The sequence below is a fragment of the Lactuca sativa genome, chromosome 4 (genome assembly GCF_002870075.4).
Source record: "Lactuca sativa cultivar Salinas chromosome 4, Lsat_Salinas_v11, whole genome shotgun sequence".
Classification (NCBI taxonomy): Eukaryota; Viridiplantae; Streptophyta; class Magnoliopsida; order Asterales; family Asteraceae; genus Lactuca; species Lactuca sativa.
The window spans coordinates 156594670-156606401 of NC_056626.2; positions in this window are offsets into that span (position 1 = coordinate 156594670).

An 11732-nucleotide genomic window follows, 5' to 3' on the forward strand; every position below is an offset into this window, starting at 1 on the left:
CCTGTTTAAATTCCTTAAACCTCTCGAAAGTCTCTAACTTATGCTTGATCAAGTAGACATATCCATATCTACTATAATCATCAGTAAAAGTCAAATAATAACGATTAGCATCCCTTGTGGCATGTTTGAATGGTCCACACACATCCGTGTGTATAAGGTCCAACAAACCTTCACCCCTCTCACACGAACCTGTGAAGGGTGACTTTGTCATTTTTCCAAGTAAGCATGATTCGCAACTATCATCTGACTTTAGGTCAAACGACTCCAAGACTCCATCCTTTTGGAGTTGGCCTATGCGTTTCTTGCTTATATGTCCAAGACGACAGTGCCATAAAGATGCTTTATCCAAGTTATTATTAGTAGAATCAATGCACAAAACATTATTTCCTAAGTTATCTACAACAGATACAGCTTCATACACACCATCACAAGGTAATGCTTTAAAATAAAGAACATTATTAAAGAAAGCATCAATAGAACCAACTTCATTATTAAATGAAAAGGTAAACCCTTGTTTGTACAAAGCATGAAAGGAAATAATATTTCTTGCCATTCCTGGCGAATAACAACACTTATTCAAATATAAACTAAACGAACTACTTAGCGATAAAGTATAAACTCCAATCTTGGTAACATGTATAGCTTTCCTATTCCCCATGATCAAGTTTATCCTTCCTTGCTCCACATCCTCACTTCTTCTTAGTCCCTGCAAGTCACAACAAATATGAATACCACAACCGGTATCAAGGACCCAAGAATTAGAATGGGGTGAGTTATTAGAAATGATAGTGTAAATTCCTGCATGGTTGGGTTTAACTTTCCCATCCTTCACATCTTGCTGGTATTTTGGGCAGTTCCGCTTCCAATGAGCCTTTTCATGGCAATAGAAGCATTCAGCCTCTTTTGGGTCAGAAGAAGGAGTAATGAAACCTTTCTTGGTTCCACTTGAAGAAGAGCCATCAAGGGTCCAAGCCTTGGTACCCTTAGAAGAGCTCTTTCTCTTCCTCCCTCGACTTTTCCCGATTGCCAAAACCGGAGTAGAGTTTTGAGTAGGAGTGATAGCAACCGACTTCCCCTTAAGACCTGTTTCTGCGGTCTTGAGAAGTCCCTGAAGTTTGCTGAGGGTGACTTCTTCCTTGTTCATGTGATATGTCATGCGGAATTGATCATAGCACGATGGTAAGGAATGCAAAATAATATCTATTGCAAGATCCTCCGGGAAGTTCACATTAAGCTTCAGCAAACGATCCACATACCTTTGCATTTTCTGCATGTGGCTCGTGACGGATTCCCCGTCCTTCATCATGGTTGTTATCATGGAGCAGATGATTTCATACCTCTCTTGTCTTGCACTTTGATGGTATCTTTCCATCAAATCTTGGTGCATGTCATAAGGGTAGAAATCCTCATAAGACTTTTGGAGTTCCGCTGTCATCGTGGCCATCATGATGCAAGCCACTTTCGTAGCATCCCTTTCATGTGCCCGGAATTCAGCGATCTCCTGAGGAGTTGCAGTGGACTCATTAATCTCCTTAAGCTCCTTGTCAAGGACATATTCTTTGTCCTCGTAGTGGGTAATCATCCTGATGTTTCTGATTCACTCATTAAAGTTGGATCCATCAAAGGTGACTTTCCCACACAAGTTCATAAGGGAAAAGGAGCCATTAGGATTAGAGCCAGAAGCATTGTTGAAAGACATCTGAAGAAAAGAGGACAAGATTAGTTTAGATAAGAGAGTCCTTAATAAAACACCCAAATGTAATATTAAGGCTAGGATCCAATCACAATATAATATAACTTAGAAGAGGTATGCCGTAATCTAAGCTATATCATATTTGAAAGGTAGGTGAATGACGATTCACCAATTTCCACCACGAAAACCGCAATATTTTAGTATTAGGTTTTTGAATGGTTCTTAGAAATTCCTAGATTCTTTGAGATTCAATGAACTTTTCAAAGGCATGTTTCAATCTCGAGTGTGCCCTCCAAGTTTTGTGACTGGGATACCGAGGATCACAAAACAAGGTGTGAAGTAACCATGCAAATCACTTGGTACCCTTAAAGTTTATCACTCAATCGATGTGCCGGTTAACCACACACGCTCCACCGATACTATAATAAACCCTAAGTCACCCTTTACCTACCTTGTTAAGTCCAAGTTAGTGTGCCGGTTAACCACACACGCTCCACCAACGACTTAATCAAAGTGTAAAGTGTAATTTCATGGAATAGCACCTTATTCACATTTTTCCTAAAGTAACTAAGATTGGGAATTTAATAAAAATATTTAGTTACTTTATAATATTCATCATACTTTGAATGAGAATTAGTAAGTCCTTGTCTTACCCGTTCGGCTAACGACCCTCCACCGATCAAGCAAGCGGTGGGTGAGAGTGGACACCCATTAAGTCACCATTTTATAGGCAACAACCTTATACCCACCTTATAGACCAGCTTCGTGAATGAGGCGTACTAGCGGTAAGACGACTTTGTTCTTATACATATATATATATATATATATATATATATATATATATATATATAATTATTTAAATCATAATAATATAAGTATAAGGGTTGAATTTTAACTTTTAAAATTCTAGGGGTTGGAACTAAAGTTTTAACTTAACTTTACTTGTTCCAAAACTTGAGGGCAAGTTTTGTAATCTTTCAAAACTTTTCATTTCTTGTAACTTATGAGTTTAATAGAGTAATAAAATGAGGACTTTTCATTTTTCTAACTCTTGTGTTCTTTTAATGGTTTTTAATCCAAGAGTCTATTGGTTTTCCATAACTTGAGGACAAGTTATGGACTCCATTAAAACACATTATGATCATGAATTAATCTACCACATAGGTTACAAATAATTCCTATGATCATCTAAACATCACAAGAACAAGAATATGAATATGAACACTTTCAAAATCACAATTAATCTTTGTAATTTTGATAACTAGTTGTTGTAAATGAGTTAGAAAAGACATTACACCTTCTAAAATAAGTTTTCAGGTACCAAAACATTTTAGGGTAATGATTCTAATCCATTTCCAGCAACTCAAGTCGAAATTTTGCACTCTGTCGACCCTACTCGCCGAGTGCATAAACCTACTCGCCGAGTGGGTTGAAGATACACATGAACTCGACGAGTCCTCCCCATGGACTCGCCGAGTCCATCAGTCAGACATCAGAATTTTAGACTTTATTCAACTTTTAAGCACAAATAACAAACAAACAAGCCTAGGCTCTGATACCACTGATGGGTTTTGAGCATTCTAACACTTCCTAAGTGTACATGCAACCCTAATAACCTTGGATCTATGTTTGTCTAATTATCATGCAAAGTTGAATTCCAAGGTTATATTCCTATCTAGCATACATGGGGAACAATTTTAACTTGAATCATAGATAGAATAACTTACCTTGTTGTTGCTTGTGTTCCTTGAAACCTTGTGAACCTAGCACCCCAAGTGTGATGCCTCAAATGCTTCACACAACACCAAATGCTCTTGGAAAAACTCTTGAGATAATACACACTTCTCAAAATCGGCCAAGCCCTTTAGTTTCTTAGTGTTCAACTTGTGTAGCCAATTTTGTGGAGAATGGGTCTCTTATATAGTGTTGACACATCTAGGGTTACACCATGTAAACCCTAATGTGTCATGACTCTTCATTTCCATGACCCATGGGTTCGTAACTCCCATGGAGCATCCATGGAGCATCCTATGGGTAGAACCCAACTTGATAATCCATGGAGCCTCTTAGCCCACTATATAAGATATAGATGATTTACATAATCAACCCATATATTTAATTAGTTATCCTTTGACCACTTAATTAATTCCAAATTAATTCTTTGATCAACTAATCAAATAATATTATTAATATATTAGAACTTATAATATATTAATAATCTCCAAGTGTTATTTCTCTCATTTAGTCTATCCAATTGCATGGTGCCATGCAACCCAAATGGACCATGCCGGGTCGGGTCAAGTACAAGCCCGAAATAGTTATGGACTTAGACACCTTATCCAACAAAACATGGGTAGATGAAATATGAGTTGGATGACGAGTTGAGAGGTAATATAGACCATGAGGTAAGGGTGAGAGGTGGACGATGTGAGAAGCCTTGTTCCCAAATGCTGGCCCCGTGATCTAGCAGAGTATGGATGACAACCACAGACTATTCTAGACAGTCCAGTTGAACACTAGCAGGCTCGCAACCCTTAGGTGTTGTGAACGATGTGTTCACCGGTGTACTCTAAATACCTATTGCCATGTATTGCGAGTGGACTCTCGAAAACGATACTGTCAATAAACGAGATAACCCTAGCAACTGTGCTCGAAGGACAATACTGGCAGCTGCGCCTCACATAGAATGTCACAATTCTGGCAGCTGCGACTAAGTGATAGAACTAGTAGCTGTGCTTGACAACTGTGTCATTGACAATGATGGACTTCGTACCTATTCCTTAGGATAATCCTTAGGAATGAATGAACGAGAAATAGCTGATTCTTAGGGTAGATCCTTAAGAGTAAAGAAGATAATGGGGATGGGTAATTGGGTTAACTGTTTAATGATTAAACATAATAATTATATTATTGTGGGTTGAAAACCCTATGTACTCACCTGGTTTCCCGACCCGACCCACATAGTTTATTTATATCACAGGTGTTGATATGAAGTAACATTACACTGAGAGATTAATGAGATATAAATCACTAGCGATAATGAATGTAAGTTCTGTTTATGCTTATGTTTCTTTATTGACGATGACATCCCAAATGTTTTAAAATGAATAAAAATACTTTTCTTCGGAAATGCTTTGATAACGTATTTATCATGTTTTACTGGGAACAAATTCCGCAACATTTTTATTAAAAGAGTTACTCTGATTTTTATAAAGCATAAACAAAATCGATCTTTTCTGGCCGAGAAAATGGGGATGTCACATGAACAACTAAAAGCTTCTCGAGACTGACAAAAGAGTTATGCAGATAAGCGACGCAAACCCTTAGAGTTCCAGGTTGGTGACCACATACTGTTGATGGTCTCAACCTGGAAGGGAATGATACATTTTGGAAAGTGTGGGAAGCTAAATCCAAGATACATCGCACCATTCGAGATCCTCGCAAGGATCGACCCGGTAGCTTACAAATTTCGGCTACCACAGGAACTCAGCAACATACACTCAACCTTCTACGTATCTAATCTTAAGAAATGTCAATCTGATGAGACTCTTGTAACTTCGCTCGATGAAATTGAAGTAAACGAGAGTCTACAATTTGTAGAAGAACCTATGGAAATCATGGATTGAAAGATCAAGAGAATGAAACAGAGTCGAATACCAATAGTGGAGGTCCGCTGGAATGCCAAGAAAGGACCTGAATTCACTTGGGAATGAGAAGATCAGATGAAACAAAAGTACCCATAACTTTTTCCTAGTTTATGAGTATCACTTTAGAAATAATTTCGGGATGAAATTCCCTCTAATGGGGGGATAATGTAACAACTGGTTATTTTAAATCAATAAAAGTCAAACACGTCAAATTATAAATCAAATAATTAAGTAGCTAAAAATTTAATTTCAATAATTAGTGATTTATACCCCACTCAAAAGGTTTTTGGTATTTGGAATCAAATTCCAAACCAAAAACCGCAAACACCAATTGAGAAATAATTGGAACAAAAATTAAGGGTTAGACAGAAATCATCCTGCGAGGACCCACCTTCTGACCAAAATCAGCTCCGCCGAAAACCTTAAGACCGCAAACCACTTGGACTGAGAACTCCCTTACACCGAAAACTCTAGTTCTCCATTGAATGGATAGGCCGAAATCTCCCTTTTAATGGGTGGCACACATTTCAATCCCATTATATATATATACATATCAACCGAAATCACCTTCTCACAATCCCATTTTCACTTCATCGATTAGTTAATTTTTCTCTCAAAACTCATAAACACATCTTCACATCTTCATAATTCTCAAGAACAACCTTTATATTTTCTAAGTTTTCCCAAAACATCTTCAAACATTCAAACCATTTCCCAGGAATTTCTTCACACCTTGTAAGTATTTTATACATAAACTAGTGTTATTTAACACTTTAAATAATTAGTTACCTAATTTACACATGTATGATATATTTTAAACAAAAAATTAGGATACGATTATATATGTGTTGAAACACGAAGAACATCGCCACCCTCTTCGTTATCAAACTGCAGATACACACTCGATGTGAGTTCATACCCCTACATTTTCACGAGTTTTCATTATTTTAGGGGGGGGGGGGGGAATACAAGTAAAACATAAGAAATTCTGTGTTAATATCTAAACTGTTGTACATTATTTCAACTATCGTTTTTACACACACACACACACACACACATATATATATATATATATGTATACATATATATATATATATATATATATATATATATATATATATATATATATATATATATATATATATATATATATATAAGATTCTACAAACTTAGAATTGATGATTTCGCCTTAACTTCTGTTCCTTGTTTGGTTGTGGGCTTAGGGTAGAATCATTTGTTTGACTAACTTTTCAATCTTAATTATATATGCCTTATATAAGTATAAAAATTACTTCAACACGTTAAACAAAAAGAATATTTTCGCAACCTATTTTATTACCGTTTGTACAAAAATGTTAGATTTCACGGAATATATTTATCTCAGATTTACAATTATAAACATACATAGCTGTTAAAAATACAAAGGTTTTCATTTCGGTAGAACATACACTTTAAACTATAATATGTATAGTTTATGGAACATACATATCATTTTACTAGTCTGGAATGCAATACAAAAATAATTATATAAAAATATAATTATTCACACTACGATTACATTAAGAAAGCAGACATACATGCAATTTATTCATTACAAAATGGATTTTCATTATTCTACACGTAACCATCAATCTAGCTTTGTGAGACATACTTCAAGTACTTATCTAAGTGCCAACGAAAGTCCTGAATTATAACCAGAGTCTCCTGGAGGGAGAGCATGACACTTGTGTATAGATCTATACGGTACTGGCAATCCTGCACCTAAACTGTTAGCTACAGTTAGACTGGCAGGTCTGGGGTGACAAATGTCGTACCATTTCTGACGCTTGAAGAACGTCGAATCAGGCCATCTTAGGTCATCAAATCATGGTTATAATTTTTGGGTTTTATGTACTCTAACATCCCTATGGTGCACATACGACCCTAATGCTTTGGATTTAAGTTTTCTCTGTTTATACATGCAATAAACGATTTTCCAAAGCATGAAGCCTAACCAGCATACAACTTGATATTTACATCATAAAATATAGTTAGAAGAATACCTCTTTGTTTTAGCTTGTAGAACTTGGCCTTCCAAGAGCTTAGTGCCTCAAATGTTGCACCTCTAATGGAATCACATCACACCATCAACAAATGCAGGACTTTGAGAGAGAGAGGTTAGACACACTAAAAATTGGCTATGCTCTTTATGGAATACACACGTACCGATTTTAGGGTTTAGGGAATACATATATAGTGTTGACTTCCAAGAGTCATATGTAAACCTTAATTATTACACTTAGGCTTATGATCCAATAACTCATATGGACTAACTCTTCATGGACTCTCACATAAACTTATTCCATCATGGATCAATAGCCCAAACCATATGTATCACTGATTTACATAATCAGTTTCCGTTAATTTAATTAGTCTCTTTTGATCACTAAATTAATTCCAAATTAATTCTTGATCAATATTAATTAAATAATATGATTTCTCAGTTAATACATTATACTTATAATATATTAATAAATCATAAATAACCTTTTCTCAAGTATCCATCCTATCAAATTGTCGTGGTGAATGCAACCCAAAAGGACCATGCTACTCTCAAGTCAAGTACATACCAATTATAGTTATGGGCTTAGACACCTAATCCAACACTCTCCTACTTGGACAAGTCTAATAACAATAACTGCAAGTATGACTTTAAAACCCGACTAGCAATCGTAGCTCTTAAAAGCCACTGTCAAACTCTGACGCGTCCTTTAGATAAGGGATCATATATTCCTCTATTCTAGCTATCGTATGGACATGAGATATGGATTTTAATCATTCTATCTGTCCATGTGCTGTTTCCCGATTTTCAATTTATGACGACCGACTAATTGAACAATTTAAATCAGTCCAGGCTTGGCCAAGTGCTTAGGGTTGTCTTCAATAAATCATCGAGGGGCCCACTGATATCTCTTTTATCCCTCTTAGGGTAAAAGGAACGGATAAACTTCGACTCATATGCTTGCTCTATTTACTCATCAAATCATACACAATAATATGTTTTATAACTCCAAGTTTCTGGTGCATTTACACATCATCAATGTGCAATCGACTTGTAAACTGCAACTATATGTCTCCGTTTCAAGAATATAAGATATTATCGTTTCACTAATCACTCGTGCTAAAATCCATGAAGTGATTCAGATGAGTGTAGGTTTAATCCAACACTCAAATCTTATTCCAGGAGTACACATGAACACTACAACAAACTTGTGCTATGTCTAAACGCTTTAGACAATCTACATACGGATTGATGACAGTCTTACCTCACTACCTACTTCCAAAGTATGATCGACTGTGGATAGTTTGAATAATCTTATTATTCAGGAAGTCAAAACATGTAAAGTGAAACACAAGAATAATTGAATTTAATATGGTCTCAAAACTTTTGAATATAAATAAAACACCTTTTATTTAATCACCATATTGATTACACATTATTCATTATATAATGTTCGATTAATCAACTTAATACTTGAATTAAAACAATAATTATCCCATGCTCCAAGCATGCACACTATGTTTATATATGGTCCTTACTTTGTGAAATAGATCAATTGAAAACATTTCAATGATGCCCATTTCACAATTCCAAATCCTTATTACTTAGTGTAAGAATACCTAATTCTTGCCACTATAAGAATGTGTTAGATTCTAAATTATCATGCAATGTATCTTTTGTAATGTCGAGGTAACAAAGTCACAGAGACTTTGCTAACGATATCACAAAACTTTCCACTTGATATTGATAACAAAACAATTCCATGGAAGTGAAGTCTCACATTCAAAGTACATTCATTTGAACATCCTTCTTGCACTAAAGTTTCTAACTTTCACATATATTCTTAATATCCATCTCCCATTATGGAACATTTCCATATATGCCATATGACAACTCATTATTAATAGAATCATGTCAATTCATAATAATGTCTATATGGTCCATCCATTAATATACTTCCAACTACAAGCGACCAATCCTTTAGCGAACCTTAGATCGTCCTTGACAGTTGTTTAACTACCTTAGTCATATCTGGTTCTAGTCCTTTTTCCCTCTTAATGCCCTAGGCATTTGGAAAATTAGAACGGATGAATATTATAACACATGTAATCGATCCTATACCTGAAGCATATGGGATACGATTCATAATGTCTTACATAAAGACATGATACTTGACCCGTCTTTTGCTATAACATTTCCATATATAGAATTCCTATATTGAAACATTCCAATATGGTAATCATATATATATATATATATATATATATATATATATATATATATATATATATATATATATATATATATATATATATATATATATATATATCCATGAATAAGTCTAATTAATACTTTAATCAGTATAAGTATCCTCTCCCTTATTATAGCGAAACAACTTTTCAAATTTTGCAACTTTGCAAATTTGTAACCTTTGTTTCCTATAACTAGTATTGCGAACTTGCAACACTTCACATAATAATCATGCTCCCACTATCATGATAATTATATTCTTACTAGTATAACACTTATGCTCCCACTAGCTTTTGTTGGATTAGGTGTCTAAGCCCATAACTACTATTGGTATGTATTCGACCCGAGAGTAGCATGGTCCATTTGGGTTGCATATCATCACGACAATTTGTTAGGATGGACTTTTGAGAGAAGGTTATTTGTGGTTTATTAATATATTATAAGTTATAATATATTAATATGAAATCACATGTTTTAATTAGTATTGATCAAGAATTAATTTGGAATTAATTTAGTCATCAAAAGAGACTAATTAAAACTATGGGGACTAATTATTGTAATTAGTTATATTTTTATGTGTTGGGCTTATGATCCATGTTGGACCAAGTTTATGTATGAATACATAAAGAGTTGGGCCACATGAACCATGGATCATAAAATCCATGGATATGGGTTTGGGTTATATCCATGACTCTTAGAATTCAACACATATAAATACATATGTTAGGACCTAAAAACCGCCACTTTTAGTGTGTGTGCATGTTCTTGGAGTTCATGAAGGTTTTAGAGGGCATGGAGATTCTCTCTCAAGTCCTACCTTTGTCCTTGATGTATTGTGACTTCATTTGAGGCTTCCACACTATTGGGGCTAAGTTCTTAAGGCCAAATACATCAAGACCTCCAGCCACACAAAAAGGTATGTTACACTATCTAGTATTTTATATAGTTTATATGACAATTTCATGCTAGCTATAGGTTCAATACCTTTGAAACCATTTGCATGTATAATTAGTGAAAACATAGATCCAAGGTATTTAGGGTTCTATGTGCACCATAGGATGTTGTATTATACCAAAATCCAACAACTTTGATACGAGATGCTTCGATAAGCCTTTATCTAATCTCATACACCTTTTATTAGAAAGCCCATGTGTGTCTAAACTATTTCAGAACTTACAGCAGTAAGTCCTGAATGTTTAAACTATTTGCCATTTCTCACAATTCGAACTATGAAGAGGGATGACGTAATCATAATTGAATTTGAGAACGCAATTAATACAACTGATATCTCCTTAAAATCTACTTAGTTAAAGCGTTTCCTCACAATCAATTTCATGAATTGGAGAGAAACCTTATGACATTAAGATTTTATGGTGTATGTGTTCCTATCCATGTTAATATGTCATTTGTAACCATTACCATAAGATAAGGTCTCTTGACAAACTCAAGCTCATATGGACTAAACTTGTTCAATCTTAATTTCTTACCACTTGGTAGCACAAGGGCCGACCATGTCTTCCAAGTTGTTAAGCAACTCACCCTTACTGATCAATGAACTTTCACTGATCAAGATACATTGCCTTATGTAAATAACTGAGAACTCGTAGAACTCACATGCATAGTCAACTTCAACTGGAATGGGAACATAAACAAGAATATGTCAACACGATAGGTTACAAACCTCAAGTCGTGAGCTATTGATACACAAAAGGGGTGAGCATAGGCAGGTACCCGCCCTAATTGTCTGGAGTCGGAACCGGAACCGCAGGTTCTTGAAACTTTGGAACCGGAACCGGAACCGCCGGGACCGGTTCCGAAACCGGGTACTCGGTTTCTAATTAAGTTTCATAAAATTCAATCATTATAATCCCTAAAACTAACCATCCTTTTAATTTTATTAATAATCATTATTATTCACGGACATGACATATTAAAATTTATGTTTAGTATTATTGTTGTACTCGTCAATACGTCTCTTTGGCAACATACTTCAAATATGAAATGTATGAGAAATAAGAAAGGTAATTGTTTAAAAACTTGTTGTAACGATTTGATGCTTGACATCTAACATTAGGAATAATAACATAAGAACCAAGTATTA